This window comes from Panthera uncia (assembly GCF_023721935.1).
Source record: "Panthera uncia isolate 11264 chromosome A1 unlocalized genomic scaffold, Puncia_PCG_1.0 HiC_scaffold_17, whole genome shotgun sequence".
Classification (NCBI taxonomy): Eukaryota; Metazoa; Chordata; class Mammalia; order Carnivora; family Felidae; genus Panthera; species Panthera uncia.
In genome coordinates, this window is record NW_026057577.1 from 128,878,739 (window position 1) to 128,897,455 (window position 18,717).

At 35.1% G+C, this 18,717-nt stretch overlaps 1 long non-coding RNA gene across 1 annotated transcript in view; it reads right to left on the minus strand.

Annotated features, from left to right (window-relative positions):
* LOC125934688 (uncharacterized) overlaps positions 1 to 15,641 on the minus strand; it is a 30,869-nt gene extending 15,228 nt beyond the window's left edge. The window contains exons 1-2 of the long non-coding RNA XR_007461492.1: positions 15,336 to 15,641; positions 7,827 to 8,021 (exon numbers count right to left, since the gene is read on the minus strand). This is a non-coding gene — a long non-coding RNA (uncharacterized LOC125934688). The remainder of the gene's footprint in view (positions 1 to 7,826; positions 8,022 to 15,335) is intronic.
* Between the last annotated feature and the right edge of the window lie 3,076 nt (positions 15,642 to 18,717).

Consider the following 18,717-nt stretch of genomic DNA (forward strand, 5'->3'; position numbering starts at 1 on the left):
CCCAAAATGTGTACATTATCTCCAAATGTTATTGAGGGAAAAGGAAGTCAGAGAGAAAACAAAGTGTGACTCCATTTATGTTAAATTATAGGAGAACCCCAAAATCACCTAAACAAAAATCAGACCCCAGATTGCCTTAAGTTAGGGGATATTGAGGAACTTACTACAAAGAGTCAAGAGCGTTATTTGGAGATGTAAGAAATATTCTGTCTTAATTATGGTTTAAGTTATATAGGTGTATACTTTGCCCAAAGGCACCGCACTGTATTTTATATATGGATATATTTTACTCTATATAAATTATGCTCCCCAAACTGATGAAAGGTCAGTGATACCTTGATTTAATCATGTATTCTCTGCCTATTTGCATATTGTGCTTGTGGGACAACACCCTACTACTGGCTTCAACATTATTCACAAATCTTTGCCATATTTTAAGAGCACATTCTTTATATTTATATGACCTTTTTCAGTTTTTTTGTTTTTTTTTTTTTTTTGCAGTTCAACACCCATTCTTTAATGCAGTTGTTTTTTCTTCATGTGGCTGTTTGAATAAATTATCAAATACAATTGACCCTTGAACGACGTTGGTTTGAACTGTGAAGTTCCACTTATAGACATATTTTTTTTTTCCCTGGAGAAAGATTTATTGTTTCCATTTGCTCCATGGCTTGGGAGAGGGGGCCAGGGTGGTTATAAAGCTACCTAGTGCCTTTCAGGAGAGGCTCAGATAGAAGCCCTGATACCAGGAGGGTGACCAAGGAGCCGTTTAAGAGCAGCTGGGCTTAGGAAGCTCCTAGTAATGCTTGGAGGTGAGCCTTTCTAAGATATACTCTCCTCGCCCAGCCTGGAGGCCAGCCAGCTGGTGGAGTTGAGTCAGGTGGTCACCACATTCTTAATAAGTTTCACCTCTTCATCTAGGAAGTGGTTCTCCAGGAAGTCACAGACATGAGGGTCTGCTCAGGCCGAACCCAGGGTATGCAGACCCCAAGGGCCTGGTTCAGATTTTTCTCTAGAACTGTGGCAGTTTCAGTTTCGTTCTGGGTTTTACCCTCACCCATCCTGGGACAGTTTCCGAATGTTCTGGGTGAGGGAGTGGTTGCTGTGCTGGTTTTGCGTTTTCAGAAGATGCTTGGCACCGTTGTGCTTCTCCTCTGCTGACTCATGAAAGAAGTGGCCTATGCGCTCCATCATCGAAATAGAAGCCCAGAGAAAGGTAGGTGTAAATGGCCCATAGATGCATGTTAAGCAGGTGCTTGATTGTGCCCCCAACTTGGGGGAATAAGTCTGACAGAATCTGTGAGCTTATGGTTGATTGCAAATAAGGAGTAAACTAAAAAAAAAAAAAAAATTGTGTCTGGTGTGTGGTCTGGAGGCAGAGGGCACCTGAGAAAAATGGTTTGTAGGCTTGGAACGGAAAAGAGGTTGGAAGATGGTTGAAGGCTGGAAGAAGGGGCATCCCGGGGCCACACTGTTGAAGGAAGGGTAGGTCTGCAGGACCCTGGACTCACGGATAGGCCGACTTTTTACAGTACATTACTGCAGATGTATTTTTCTCCTAGGATTTTCTTTTCTCTAGCTTGCTTACTTTATCATAAGAACACAATGTATGATACGTATACAAAATATGTTAATCAACCATTTATGTTATTTGTAAGGCTTTAGGTCAATAGTAGGTTATCAGTAGTTAAGTTTTATGGGAGTCAAAAGTTATAAGTAGCTTTTTGACTGCACAGAGGTCACTGCCCCTGACCCCTGAGCATTGTTGAAGAGTCAACTGTAATTGAATGCTTCACTGTGTGTTTGGCTTTCGGCTTTGTCCAGCAAAGCCAAGCTGAGGACAGCAGAAAGAATATCTCAAGACTCCATGCAAGTCAAGAGAGGTGAGAGTGAGGCTCAGGGAAGTCTCCCCAAGCTGCTCTCAAGCTCCCAGGTTTATTAAGCATACATTTAGGGAAACATCGCACAATATGTCAGTGAGCAAAGTCCCAGTAAGAAGATATAGAGAAACAATGCCTTCCCAGGGCGCCTGGGTGGCTCAGTCGGTTAGGCATCCTACTTCAGCTCGGGTCATGGTCTCACGGTCCGTGAGTTCGAGCCCTGCGTTGGGCTCTGTGCTGACAGCTTAGAGCCTGGAGCCTGCTTCAGATTCTCTGTCTCCCTCTCTCTTCTGCCCCTCCCCTGCTCATGCACTGTCTCTCTCAAAAATAAATAAAAACATTTAAAAAAAGAGAAACGATGCCTTCCCAAGACTACAAAAGAGCAGATTCAGAAAGCAGGGTGGGGAACAAGATAAGATATTCCATAGATAGCATGGTGTAAGGAATTCTTGAGGACAGGCAAAACCAACCCCTAATACGCATTAATTAACTAGATACTGGCCCACTGTTCTCAACAAGCCCAGAAAGCAGTGTTCTGCTTTGCAATGTGTTCCCTATAATCTGCTAACCCAGGACAGAGCTACTTGATTTCCCACACTTCATGTTTGTAACTGTGACAAATAGCACTGAGGCTGGGAGAGAAGTGAAATAATAAAAGACAGCCCCCCATACGTAGAAATTATTGTGTTGCTTTCTTTCTGTCTATAACCTACAACTAGATTTTAGTTACGCATTCCAGGTGGAATTGAGGTGAAGCCATCAGTAAGCAAGCCGAGTTTCACAATCTTGTACTCACCTATTACTGAAAGACAAAACACCTGGAAGAAATGGTCACAGCCTTGAGTATCATTTTTCTTGAATTAAGTGACTTCATGAGGAAAAGCTAAACCTTCTACCTACTTTCGACTCCCCACCCCTCTTGATTTCAAACTCCATTACTGATAAGACTGGTTAACCTATTGGACTGTTTTTATTTGGCTAAATTTTCTAGGTAATTGATTTCCTTGTGAACAGACTATAATTAGAAGCGTAAACTATTAGAGTAATATTAATCTGTGGTGTATTTTATATGCATAGGTTTGCAGTTTAGAAATTGCTTTGTTTCTTCTCTTTTCTTTTTTCCCTTAGTGTGAAGTAAAGTACCATGAATTAGTTTCCTTGTGAAAGGAGCAAAGGGACTTGGGGCATATATTTGTGTGTGTGTTTGCCTAAGTTCATTGTTTCTGGAGAAGAAAGCCCTCTAGTGACTTTGTTAGTTCTATAAGTTATGTCCTAAAAATGATTGAGTAGATAATACCTCAATTATCATTTTTTACAAGATTGTAAACAGAACGTCAGATAAACTTTGTGGACATTGTATTTACGCATACATATGCATTTTATGGATCTACACTTACGTTGAAAGAAAGTTGTGGCATATAGAAGAGGTCACATTGCAAGTGTAACAAATAGGAAAAGTCACAAAATGCAGAACTAATTTGAAGAAAATAAATGATTGATGGTGCAGTCACTGTGCAAATAGCTAAGGAGAAACTTGGGAAGCAAAAGGGCATCAGGACAATGGAACATATTAAATAAGAGTGGTGGGTGAATAAGTGTCAGTATCGTAGACACTCATAGAGGAGAAACAAATGATTAGAATGCACACTTTCAATGAGGACCATAAAGTATTTCCTGTGCGTAAATTTGTAATGTGCATCCACAATATCGTAGGAAGTGTTTACTTTCACATATTTTATTGTTACATGTTTACAAAATAATGAAATCCTTAAAGGTTAGATTTTTGGGTATTGAAAATAACTCGGTTGACAGTATATACCAGTTAGTTAACAGTATTGATATTGACAGTTCTACAAGGTAGTATACTAGCACATCAAATAACCCAAATCTCCAAAAGATAGGTTCATAAGTTAAATTTGAATTATAATCTTAGATAGAAACAGTTTTTTCTTTAGTTTGACCACAAGGTAACCAAACCAGTGGTAGTTTTCTGTTGGGCATAAATCTATTTAAAAACCAGCTTCCCATCATCAAATTTCATATAACTAGAAAATCCTCCAAAGATAATGAATCCAAAGAGAAACACAAACATACCAAAATGTCTCTTTAGTGTCTTGGCATATAATTTGCATAATAATGGCATCTGAAGTAAGTCAGCACATGTTTAGTAATAATGAAGTAAATTATTCATCAAGTACCCATATGTGGAACAGCAAAAATCAATAGGGTATCAAACTAATAGGGTCTGTATAGATGCATTTGCTTTTCTCTATATGTATAAGCCATTTTCATCATGGTTTGTTAATGGGAGGTATAAATGCCTGCATTAAAAGCTTTAAGTTATCTGCCTGTGATTTATGTTTGCTGTTCTGCAGTCTAGTTTAATGTAATGCTTCTGATGCTAATTGCAGCTTCACAGCGCTATTTGGTGAACAGAAGTTCTCATTTTTGTCAACATGCAGACCAGTTCCTTTTTTGGACACTCCAACTGGCTTATTCTGCTCGGTCTGTATCTCAGAGGTCAGGGAGAGATCAAGGGGCTGTGCAGCTGGGGCAAACATTACTCTGCTCTCAGAGATTTGTGGTTCCTGAAAAGACCATAGTTTTAAATTTGCTGTCTTTTATATAGTTGGAGAAGGAAGCAAATACCATTTAATGTGCAAATACTACCTTCTAGGTGCATCATACAGGTACACTTCCTTATCCCTCACCACTCTGAGAATGGTAAAGTTCTCATTTTATTGATGATGAAACCCTTCGATTAAGGAACTATATGCCATATCCGTACAACGGTCGAAAGCGGTATTCCTTCATACTTACCAGTGGTATGAAGATAAATGAGAAACTACTTGTAAAATTCTTGGAAGAGCGACATTTTAAAAGAATTGATTTAAGGGATGCCCGGGTGGCTCTGTCAGTTAAGCATCCAACTCTCGATTCAGCTCAGGTCGTGATCTCAGGTTGGTGAGATGGAGTCCGGCATTGATAGCCCCGCGCTGATAGCAGGGGGCCTACTTGGGATTCTCTCTCTCTGCCCCTCCCTCCTTCTCTCTCTTTCTCTCTTTCCCTCCCTCTCTCAAAATAAATAAACATAAATAAATAAAATAGTTAATTTAAAAAAAAACATTTAAATAACTTATGTCTTTATATGGGAGACCATGTTCTTTGCCTTCTAATAGGTGTCACAGAAAATTATATAGACAGGCCCTTGGAAATACAGGATTCCTTGTATAATCAACGTTCTAAAACATTCTGTGATGGAGCTAGCTCATCTGAACACTTTGAGTTAAAGAGTTTTTGAGTTTGTGGAATGCCTCACCACCAAACATTACTGTAGTAATCATCAGTGTTGGAAGATACCAGACACATAACACATGTGACCTATAGGGTGGGCAGCCACGGCTGTAACTTTTTCCTGGTAGAATCTTATGTCAGTGTTATGAAATCAAGGCAATAAATACCAGGGGGAAAAAAAAAAAGAATATTCCTATCCTGAAACAGTGAAATGTTCAATTTTTTTCTTTATCAATTAATTGACATCTAAAGTACAGATTTGTTAACATGTGTGATTGATAGACCGATATTAAATTAATCCTGTCTCTAGAGATCATTGAATCATTTCCATCACTTCCTGTGCCGTTCTTATGTTCTCACTTTCTATTACAACAGTTGATGACAAAGGAAAGCAGAATATTAAATCATTTGTTTTTCATTACAGTTAAGACTTTTAAAACTCCTATGTTCAAAAGTTCAAATTGTTTTCTCTGGATGCTTAAAAATGGAAATATGTTTAATAACTAATAGTTCATTAATCTCACTCAGTAATATTAAAATCACAAACTGACATTTTTTATTATAAATTATCCTCTGTTAAAAGCTGTTGCTTGATAATATATTTCCTTCTCCCTGTGAAACTAGCTATTTAACAGCCATTAGGTTTGTTTTTGTTTGTTTTCAGTGCGATTCCAAATGGCTAACTTCAGGCATTGTAACTCCTCCGCTGAGCTCAACCTCCTGAATTCAATCTCCATTAACTTCCCCAAAATGTTAGCGTTGACACTGATTAGTATATCAACTTGAGAGTTAAATGTTTCTTCTTCCTTTCATCAAAGGGACATTTCTGGATACATGATATGTCCCTTATGAAACACTTATTACTTCTTCAAAGATCCATACTTATTTTGTAAGATTTAATTATCTTTAATTTATCATTTACTCCATGACTTTTGAAAATTCTTTTAAAAAATAATCTACAAAGGTCTGCAGGTAAGGAAGTATATCCATGCCACCGTTCATCTGTTCATCTCAGAAAAGTCTGTCTTTTCTAAAAACATATTTAATCTCACAACATATAGAACTTTTGGGGGGTTTAGGTGAATAAAATTGGCAATGTGTCATTAAAGTAACAGTAAATGGTGCATTAGTTGGCAAGGGATAACAACCTTGTTTTCTTGAGTTATTTTCTTTGTTTTATTTTGATCTCCTGAGAGATTTCATGTTGTAAAGATGCAAAATATGTGTTCTAGGTTTCAGAGAGAAGTCACCCATGGCCTTATGATTTGTTAATAAATTAGAAAATACTTCTTTCCCATTGTTTTATTTTGGACAAAAAAAAATTCCCCAAAGGTATCTAACTTAGCCAGATTTCTTCAGGTGTGCTTTTAATGTAACTGTGTAATATTTACCTTCGTTTACATATAACAATGGATTCTTCAAACAAATATTGAATGGCATCTATGTCAGGCTCTGTTCTACACACTTGGGAGATAATTGTGAACACTTTCTCTCCCTTTGGAACTTATTCCATAGGAGAAGACACATTAGTAAACCGGAAAAATCAACACATAATAATTTACAGTGGCAAATAAAATTAAACAAGTGATATGATAGAAATTGCAGGTGGATTGTTCCTTAGAGTGATTGAGAAAGTTCCTTCAGAGGAAACATTGAAATTGAACAGTGAAAGAGGATGATACTAAGCATTATGAAGAGAAGTCTAAGAGGGAATAGCAAGTGCAACATTCTTGTTAGAACAAATTTGTCATGTTTAAGGGAAAAATATATCAGCATATCTGAGGATTATGAGGGAGGAAGACAGATTGAAAGCCTAGTGGGAAGCTATTGGGTGGCAATTGCAGGGGAGCAATAGTGTGATTTAAAAATTTTAAATCACTCTGACTGCTTAGTGGAAAAGAAATTTGGGGTAGCAAGGCAAAACCAAGGAGAATGCTGCAGTTGTGCAAGTGAGAAATGATTAAGGGTGTTGAAGAATGAATGCAAGATGGGAAGACATCTTCAAACAAACCTTCAGAGAAATAATACGAAGAAGGACTACAGAGATGGAAAAGAAATTTAGGGTTAAGAAAAGAACACCTAGGGGTGCCTGGCTGGTTCAGTCAGTAGAGACTGTTGATTTCAGGGTGGTGAGTTCAAGCCCCACTTTGGGCATGGAGCCTGGGAGGAAGGAAGAAAGGAGGATGGAAGGAAAGAGGAAAGGAAGGAAAAAAATCTTTCTTTGTTTCAAATAACGAGAAACACTAGAAGAGGTTATAGTTGTATGCCAAAGTGTATTTTCCAGTTGACAGAACTAAATTGATGTGGGAGAGAAAAATGAAAACTTTGAAAGCATGCTGTTGAAAGTTACTGAAGTATACAAATCCTTGTCGTGAGAGGTGTGGGATATTCCTTTCATTTAAATAAGAGAGGGAAGACTGAATGTGGGTGAATGAACACAGTTCATGGCAGTTGTTGTTAATGACACATGGAATGGATGGCGTTGGAGACAGCCTGCTGATCCAATGCTGTGCATGGCAACTGAAGGGAAAGGTTGTCTCAACAAGTCACCTGCCATGCTGTGTCCCTCTGCCAAGGATATGCTAGCGGTTAGTAAAATGGGTTTGAAGTTTCCATAGATAATCATTTGAAGACAGGCTGTTGCATACATACCAGATGATTTTGTCTTCAAAGGCTATTTTATAAATTCATTGCTGGCAGTCTCTGAATGATCTGAGATGTTTCACTCCATCTTCTCAGCCAGTCAGTGTCCTGTAGTTAGTATTCACCCAACTAGCTAAGAGTCCTGGTATGATAATTCACTACTCCAAGCATGGCAAGTTAACAGAGCAACTTTAAGTATCTATTCTGAAAAATAATAGAGAAATGTAACAGGAAGACCAAATGCATATGTCTTCATAAACATCTTCTACCAAATTCACAATGAGGGCCAAAACTAATTCAACTGAGACAGTATTAGCAGGAGGTACATATGAGTAGTTGGAGGGATCAGGCTTTCTTAATTATTCCAGCCCCTGCCTTATCCATGTTACCATTTCCTAAAAGCACATTAATTTTAAGTATCAGAAATTTCAGATTCTTCAGTTTGCCAAGGTTCATGATAATTCTGATCATGATCCTCAGCATGTCAATAGCTACTGGCAGAGAGGGCACTGAGCTGTGACAGAAAGCCGCCTATGAGCTTTCAGACTGGACAGATTTTCTCTTTCATAATCTTACTTTAGACCCCATAAGTAAATGATTCCATTCTTTATGTTAACATTTCTAAACCTTATAATATCTTCCGTGGAAGGCACATGATCTAAATTAGGTACAGCCTCTAGAAGTAATCCTTATTTCCAAAAATGTTTTTGATTAGGAAGGCAAACCAAAAATGGTCTCTATCCCAGATAAAGAAAATGAAGCTGAGAAATTATAAGTGAAATGGTCAGTACAGTTGACCCTTGAGTAACACAAGGTTAGGAGCACCTAACCTGCCCTCGGATGCAATAAAAAATCCATGAATACCTTCTGACTCCTCAAAAATTTAACTACTAATACCCTACTATCGATCAGAAGACTTACTGATAGCATGAACAGTTGATTAACACATATTTTATATGTTATATGTATTATACTGTATCCTTACCATAATGTAAGCTAAAGAAAATCTTAAGAAAAATATAATGAAGAGAAAATGCATTTACAGTACTACACTGTACTTATTAAAAAAAAAAATCCGCGTATAAGTGGACCTCCGCAGTTCAAACTCATGTTTGCAAGAATCAACTCTAATTCCCAGTGTTCCTGGGATTTTCTTGGCCTCTTCCTGTTCTTATGATGTAGTTAATAATTATTGGGCTTACATTAAAAAGAATCCGTATTTTAGACTATAAGATAAATAGTCTAACTTTTCCCATGTCATTTAGCTAATAGATGGCAGAGTGGGTTTCAAGCTTACATCTAGCTTAAAACTCTGCTCATTGTTCTACAACCCAATAAATATGCATCTCAGCTCATTAATTTAACCTTTCTATCCAAAAATTCTGTAATTACAAGATAAAAAGATTAAGATATATTAATTTCAATGTCAATTTGTCTTTTAGACCTTGACCATTTCTATATACCATATTAGCCATATAAGTTAAACAGAAATTAACTTCAGTCGCTTTTGTTTATTGAGAATTTTTTTCCTAGAAAAATATCTCTCTGATAGTTAATTTTTAGATGGATGATCTGTCAATGGATACTTGTTTTACAGTGAACTTTGAATTCAGTCTCAATTCTGTAGGACTAACTATGTGACTGCATGTTTCAGTTCAGATTTAATAGGAAATAATTTAAAAATATATTCAACACAATTTTATTGAGTATCTACTGGCAGGAAAAACTGATAGTCTGTTTTGGGGTGTTAATTATTCCTAGTTTGTTCTTAATAATCATTTTCAATTTTCCATATGTCTCTTCTCTAAGGTAAATGTTGGGGTGAGGCTTTATTTCTAACTGCGTATAAGTCACCCTTGTTTTGTTAGCTTATCTAATTTATAAGCATGAGCATAAGCCTGTAGTCTTATGTGTCAAAATATGATTTTTGAATATTATACCTCTTTTTAAATCATGAAAAGAACAAACAAATTCAAATTCCACCTATGGAAGTAGCTAGAACTTTTATAATAATAAAGGATTGGACTGAAGTTAGTATCATACCTCTTAAACACATAATTAAAGTGTGATATCTTATCTGACACAATTAGCTTTCTGCATTTCAGTTTATCCTAATTAACTTGGTTGAGTTTGACAGGTATCAGCATCTCTTGTCTTTGTGCCCTTGTTATATTCTGGCACATTAAATTTAGTCTTAGAACATAAAAAAATATGCCACCACATCCCTGGTAAACTCAAGCCTCTCTGGAGCACTGAAATGACAGTCATAATTTCCTTCATTAAGAGGAAGAGATTTAGAGGATAAAAGTATGGAAATTTAACCAATTTTTCACTGAATATTTTTGCATGAAGTATCCAGTAACTTTCAAGAAAACGTTTTCCTGATGATTTCAATATGATGCTGATATAGCTTATGATTACTCAAGATAAAAGGGAGAAAAAATAGTGACAAAACCCAGTTCTATGCATTTCTTCTGCATAAAGGATGACTACAATAGCTTGAGATTGAAAAATTATCTTAAATAATTTTACTATTTCTGTATCATCATGCTAAATAATTACAATTAATTAGTTTTTCAAAATTTAAATACATTTTTATATACAATGAACAATATTTTTTGTCAGTGATATGGAAATTAACCAAAGAAACCATTACATAGAATCACCCCTAAAAGTTGATCAGGCTCTGTTATTATTTATCTCAAAAATTTCCACATATTTTAGTGAAAATGCTCATATAGCAGTGAATCTCAAGAAGAAAAACTGAAGAAACCAATTGAAGCTCTTTATCAAGTGTGTTTTCCAATATGGTACCCTATTTATATATTTTTTTCTTTCTTTAACTTTTTTGGTGCATGTAATCACAATCCAACATTAGGGAAATATAATTATCACATCCTCACATCCTGGGGGGGGGGGAGGGGTTTGCAAAGTGCCAGATTCCCGAATTCCTAAAATAATCTTGAGAAGGTAGCTCGCCAATTATTTTTCAATGTTTATTTATTTATTTTTGAGATAGGGAGAGAAGGAGAGAGGGGCAGAGAGAGATAGAGGATCCAAAGCTGCCTCTGCTCTGACAACAGCAAGCCTGATGTGGGACTCGAACTCATGAACTGTGAGATCATGACCTGAGCTGAAGTCAGACGCTTAACCACCCAGGCACCCCAATAGCTTGCTAACTTTGTTGATGCTACTCTGTGGGTACTACACTCTTGGAATATCTGCTAAATAGATGAAAACATGAAATAGGATTGACTCCATCACTGATGAGATTAAAATGATACAACTTTCTAAAAATTAGAATTAGAGAGTAGACTTTGGTAATGTTTTCTGCTTATTAACTGATATTAGAAACATAGCTGCTGTGGATCAGGGTACTTTTTACTTGTTTTAATTTCTAGAGATTTTTGTTGACTTAACATTGAAGTTTGAAACTGATAATAATTTTGTTTGTAATTTGAGCCATACTATATGAGTAAAAGTATTCACTCCTTGATCCAAATGTTATGGTGCTTAAGAAAGGCATGTATTTCTTTTAAATTTAATTCTTTTTAACTTGCTCATGGGAATTTAATTCAGAAAAATATTGGATTCTTAATAAATTTTCCTACATTAAAAGGAGAAAAAATATTGTTTTATGCAGATGTCCTGTTTAAGAAATGAGTAAGTTTAGATAGCTATTGAGATATCTAATAACCTAGATGTTCTGATGTACCCTACAACAAAATTTGTCAATTCATATAACCATAAAATATCTTGAATTGCTACTTTACTATAAGTAATAAGAGTATCTACTAATTTATACTGCATAGGGCTAGCTTTACTTTTCAGAACATAAGACAGTCATTTTTCTAGACATTAGTCTTTATGTTCAACTAAATAGCTCCATTTAAGCAATTAATTTGTTCTTGTTTCTTTTTATTTTAAAAAGAGTATTTTCCATGAACCTAGAAGAATGGAAAAAAAGTTCATTAAAATGGAAATTACAAATTCTGGCACAGAACATGGACCAACTGGGACTCTCATACCTTTCTGGTAGCACAGTCACTTTGGAAAACAGATTCTCAGTTTCTTAGCTACATTTATATTAACCACCTATACCATTCACAGTATCTACCTAAAGAGTTGAAAGCTATTTTCACACAAAAACCTGTGTATGAATGTTTATAGGTAGCTTTAATCCTAATAACCAAAACTGGAGGCATTACTTTATCTGGTAAATGGATAAACTGTGGCATAAGCGTATAATCTTACAGTGGAATACTACTGAAGAATGAAAATGAATGAATTGCTGACAGCTGACAATGTGCAGTAGCATGGATGAATCTCAAATGAAAAAAGCCTTATTCAAAAGCTACATTCTCCATAATTCCATTTGCATGACATTCTAGAAAAGACAAATGTATATAGATAGGAGAGTCATCAGTGGTGGCATGGGGATAGAAGGGAATGACTGCAAAATGGTAGCATGAGGGAATCTTTTTTGGGTAATGGGTCTTTTCTGTATCTTGATCATTGTGATAAATTTTTAAGTTTATTTATTTTGAGAGAGAGAGAAAGAGTGCAAGCTGAGCAGGGGCAGAGAGAGAGGGAGAGAGAGAGAATCCTGAGCAGACTCCATGCTGTCAGTGCAATGCCTGATGTGGAGCTCGAACTTACAAACTAAGTGATCATGACCTGAACGAAAATCAAGAGCTGGTGACCCAAGTGACTGACCCACCCAGGCACCCCAGATTATGGTGAGAATTTCATGGTTGCATGTAATTTCGAAACACAAAACTATATCAAAGAAAGTGAATTTTACTACATCAGATTATAGCTCAATAAAACCTAATTATATATATCATATATATATGTTATCATATATATTTATCTTTAATCACATATAATTTAATTATAAATTATCATCCTCTTTTAATTCCATATTATTTCCCTTATAGGAGAGGTTTCTATTGCTTTCATCAAGTTGCCAAATAAATAACTATTTTGTAAGAATTACCGGTAATTATTTTGGAACAAATGCCACTTAAACACTATGTCAATTACTATCAAAAGTTAACTTTTGAATGATTAACAGCAAAATGTTGGAAATAATGGTTTGTTTTATTACATTAATGAAATAAGCAAGTTTTCCCTATAGAACAAGAACAAGGAGAAATAACTTTCTTGTGTGGGAACAAGAATTTGCAATTTACTAACAATGCTAGTTACCATTGTAAAAGCTTGTTTTATTTTTAGATTATTATTTTAAAAATGAAGCATAAAGACATTTCCTAAAAGGAAGGCAAAAAAGTGGAAATTATTCTCACACTACTCAATGTCATTCATTTCATTAGACTTTGTTTTGTATTCATTAAAATAACTGACTTTTTCTAGGCTTGAGTATATTACATGTGGGGGGCTTTGTCTCTTTTTTAAATAGTTTTGTTTGAAGTGATTTCATTTCTGTGAAAGAAGGACAAAGCAGAGATAATTACAGCAATATGCTCTACAAGCTCATGGGGTTTCAACTTTTCCATAGTTACTTCTTGAATTAGTTCTATTATAAAAATAAAACCCTTCACAGCTCATTGTCACTGCTGTTCTTGCCTTAAAATGAATCACTTCTCATCTTCTCTTCTTAATATTTGACAAGGCACAACTATTTTTTTAAAGCTTCTCACATCAAACTTTAAAATACTCTCTCAAAAAAAAAAAAAAAAGGAAAAAAAAAAACCTGTCTAGGCAGAAGAAAGGTAAGAAACTGGGCAAGTGAAAATGAATTATCAGCTTCACAAGAAAAGTTTTGATGATTAGTTAATTTATTTTTATGTGTCATACTGTCTTAATTATCTCAATAAATCTAAGCAGAGAAATTCCTAATGAATAACCTATTACCTTTTGAAAATTTATAAATTTTAAATTAATAAGTACATACTGGTTTTCAATATGGAGCATATCGAATACACGAAGTATGAGAAATGTTTCCAGAGTCCAAGTTTCAATAAGTAAAATACAATTATCATTTTATTACTAGATTATGGGCTAAGTATCACAACATATTTAAAGAAGACTTGATTATTTTGCCTCACTCATTATTAACTGTATCTTTTCTATCTTCCAAAACTTGAGATCTGTTTATAATTTAAAAAAAAGCATAGTTAATAATTGCAGGTTATTTTCTCTTAAGGCCCAGGCAGATGAGAGGAGATAGAGGGATTATTAACTATTGGCTTATCTAATTTATCTTATGGATACAAGTTTATTAAGGCACACCATTTTCATACCTGGATCTTATTGACCAGCAAAATTTTAATTGTTGGTTCTTTTTTAAAATTTTTTTTTACATTTACTTATTCATTTTTGAGAGAGAGACAGAGCCACAAGTGGGGGATGGGCAGAGAGAGAAGGAGACACAGAATCCGAAGCAGGCTCCAGGCTCTGAGCTGTCAGCAGAGACCGACGCAGGGCTCGAACTCACAAACTGCAAGATCATGACCTGAGCCGAAGTCGGATGCTCAACCGACTGAGCCACCCAGGTGCCCCAATTGTTGATTCTTGATTCATATTTGTCATCTATATTCTAAGTCCTAGCAGTAGCTTAGTCCCCATTATGTAAAGAAACGATTAAAATTCCAAGAGAAAAGTTTCTATTCTGAGACTTAAATCAGCTTCATTTAGTTTGCAGTTCTAATCCAAAAGATCTTTTGATCAAAAGCAGAACTTTAGGAAATATTTAAAATTATACTGAAAAGAGACAGATCTTAGCACTGAGACCTGAATCCAGAATTCACTCAAAAATAACAGAAACTTCGACAAAGTATTTAATTTTTTAGACCCTCAGTTTTTGCAGGCCTAAAATAGAAAATTCACACCTATTAACACAGATCATGTTAAAAATTAAATGAGATATGGATTATAAAATGCCTAGTATATAGTGGTTGCTCCTCTCATGTTAATTCCTCAGCCAACTAATGTTAACGTTTATGTTAGACCATGACTTCTCTCTCAATGAGAAAGCATAATTGAGAAGAATCTACATTTATGTAATTTATCATTCTGGTGTTTCTCATGGCTTCTGCTTACTTAATATTGGGAACATCATTACCATTCATTGATTACTTTTATCAATGAATTTATGATCTTTTATCCCAGTACTTTATAATTATCAAATATAATATCAAAAAGATCTAATTGGTGGCAATGTTACACAATTAAAATGAATAATATCTTTCATGATCTTGTCCAATTCAATTATTTGAAATTTCTTTCCAGCAGCTATAATCAGTGCTCTTATCCAAATTATCTATGATCCCCTTGCCAACTAGGCCGTCTGGGTGGCTTAGTCCATTAAGCATCCTACCCTTGATTTTGGCTTAGGTCATGATCTCACAGTAGTGAGATCGAGCCCCCTTGGGCTTGTGATGGGCGTGGAGCCCATTTGGGATTCTTTCTCTCCCTCTCTCTCTGCCTGTCCCCCACATATGTGCATGCTTTCTCTCTGAAAATAAACATTAAAAAAAAGAATATCCAATTCACCTGTGATCCCCTTAATGGTTCTGTGTACCAAATGTCCAGATGTTTAGACGTTCCAAGAGATAACTGTGCCTGGAGTTAGGCCCTCTCTCCACCAGCAATTGACGAGCAGAGGATTATGAAAATCCAGCTCCCTGCCCTTAATGGAGAACAAACTCTGCAGTGATTTTTATGGTCTTGATCCCTGTTTTATGAATGCAGCTAGCACTTCACTGGACTGAACTGGCTTCTTCCTGCTTGTTTATCCTGCTTTTCTTTTCTCCAGTTTCTTACCAGATTCTTCTTGGGCCGTCTTCTTAAAAATCTTAATAAGTCACTTCTGTAGGAATCCTTTCCTCAGATTCTGCTCCATGACATCATTAGCCATTATTCATGATGTTATAATACTGTGATCTAACACATGCTTAAAGAGAAATGTCCTCTCTACATTATAAACAATAACCAAACACTCTGATTGACATATTTTTCTGCAAAGATCTCAGAGATTCCACATCATCCACCAAAAACAAAAATGTGAGAACATTTATACAAAATGTTTATAAATGTGTGCTTAGTATAGATGATGTGATTTTACTTCACAAGGAGGTAACTTGTTAGTCACTGGCAAAGGCAACACACATTAGATCCACCTCAAAATTACACAATATACTCATTTAACCCGACTAAAAGTTCCTGGAGGACTTGCTTATATTTATTTACTTACCACTTTTACAAATGGATAGCTCCACCTTCTTTTTTATTTTTAATTTTTATATTACTCTTTTCACCTATGTAAATGTTCATTGTATTCAGGGTAGACAAAAAGCACTAACATAAGAGTTGTGTATGTGGGTTCATTCATAAATATAAAATGAATATGAGTCCTCCAGTAAAAGAATTTCTTAATATAAAAACATAAAAATTATCCATACAAATTTTAAATTAATTTTTCTCCCTTTTTCATATTTTACAAACGGTGTCTGTATAATGGGACAAAAGACATAAACTACTAGATGTTCAAAACAAAACTCTGTTTCACTAAAATTGTGTAATTTTTCATCTTTCTATTTTACAGTACACAGTTCAAAAAAGAATAAATCAAAATACATCTGAACATATATTTGTGTATATTTCATATAGCACATTAGTAAACCTGTTGCTTAAAGCTCAGAATTCTATGGGTGTGTTATTTATTTTCTTCTATTTTACTAATAAATCCAGTGTTTTATCAAGACACTTTTTTAACTCATCCATCTTAAATTTTCATAGTAGAATATTGGAAAAAATATTTCTGTTTAAATTTTTTTTAATGTTTATTTATTTTTGAGACAGAGACAGAGTGTGAGCAGGGGAGGGGCAGAGAGAGAGGGAGACACAGAATGTGAAGCAGGCTCCAGTCTCTGAGCTGTCAGCACAGAGCCGGACGCAGGGCTTGAACCCACAAACTGTGAGATCATGACCTGAGCCGAAGTCAAACGCTTAACTGACTGAGCCACCCAGGAACCCCAAAATATTCCTGTTTAAATCACGTAAAATTTCACTTCCAACACCCATTTTAAGTATATGTAAGCAACATTTTAAAATACTTTTATTGTGAATTCTGGTATAGAATTGTAGGTTTGCATTCATTACTAAATCTTTTTTAGAAAGTAAGAAGCTAATGTTCTCTGTGATAAATTTATCCAGATTGTACAAGTGGCAAATCGTGGAAGGGGGTCTGGAACATAGGCAGAGTCATATGACTTCAAAGTTCATGCTTATTTCCACTCACGTTGCCTTCCTCATGAGAAAGAAAATAAAAGGATGTTAATGTTAATATGCAACTCCATTATAAAAGGGTAATTCTGGGGTGCCTGGTTTGCTCAGTCAAGTGGCTGACTCTTGATTTTGGCTCCTCATCAGCTCATGGTTCTTGAATTCGAGCCACACATCAGGCTCTGCACTCACAGTACAGAGTCTGCTTCAGATCTTCCTCTTCCCTTCCCCTGCTCTCTTCGCTCTAAAAAATAAATTTTAAAAAAAGTTTAAAAAATTAAGGGTAATTAAAGTTTTAAATATAAGAAAATTGCAAGGGAATCTCACAGATAATTAGAATGAGGTAAATGAGGCCCTAGGTGGTCTAAGGGGAACATGGCATTAATATTGGCCTTAAAGGGTGAGTTGAATTCAGAAGTCAAGAAAGAATATGAATTTATCCAAACTTTCTGTCGGACCTATTTTAAAAGGTTTTACATAATTTCAAAATCTGCATACCCCTTTAATTATTATTTCTAATTCTAGATATATGTGCTAGATATACTCATATGCCCAAATATGTACTGAGTATTATCATTATGCCCCTAATATATAAAAATATAAAGTCTGAAATTATATAAATGTCCATCAAGAAAAGAATGGATAAAGTTGTAAGTACATAATGGAACAAATAAATTAGAGGTACAGTTTGAAATAGGAAGACATATATACTTGAGACATTATTAAAAAGGAACTTTCTGAACAATATGCATAGTTTGATTCCATGTATGTAAAACCCATTAAATCGATTTACCTGTTTATGTATAGATTACTAAAAATGTATTTTCAAACTCTGGGTGGATACACCAGAACTTGTGTTGCTAGCTTTAAAGGGGAGTAGGATTATCATGGGACAGTACAGGTTGGCATTGTGAGTATAACAACTAATGCATTTGTTTAGTTCTTATTCTCAATAATTTTTAGGGATCAAATTTTTGTTCATTACATGTATTCAAATATTATTTAAGTATTAAAATATTCTATATTGATCTAGAGGAATAGGCTCCTTGCCCAGGTTGCTTTCCTACTGTCATTCAGAAAGCAAAGAATTAACCCTTCCCAAACCATTAGCACAAAAGTATATGAAACAATAGTCAATCTTTATTACCTCTCTGCAACTGGCCTAGATACAGTCAGGAAACTTCAGGCAATTCTGGTGTTATAATAAGTTGTACGATAAGTTGTAAAGATACTGGAGACTAGTATCTTATCACCTCTCATTCTTATATGCTCTGATGGCTGGGAGAAGTAAGCATTTCTCAATCTCCATTTGCAAAATTGTACATTGTCTTTTGAATTTCCATTCCATTAAATATGCTCTTCATTATCTGATGTATTATCTAATTTTTCTCCTTTACCTCTCAACATATTTTTACTTTCCTTTCTGAAATCACTTTGACAGTATTCATTAAATATTTTGGGGTCTGTTTCATATCCTTCGGTCTCTTCCAAGTCTTGACAAAATCCAAAGTAAATTTTAAAATTTAAAAAAGATCTCCAGCAATTTCACTTCAAATTACTGGGCATTATCCAATACAGAAAAGTAAGAACAGGAAATGAATGGTAAATATTCTAAAGGAAGATATTATTTACAATGGTTTGTATAGGAAGT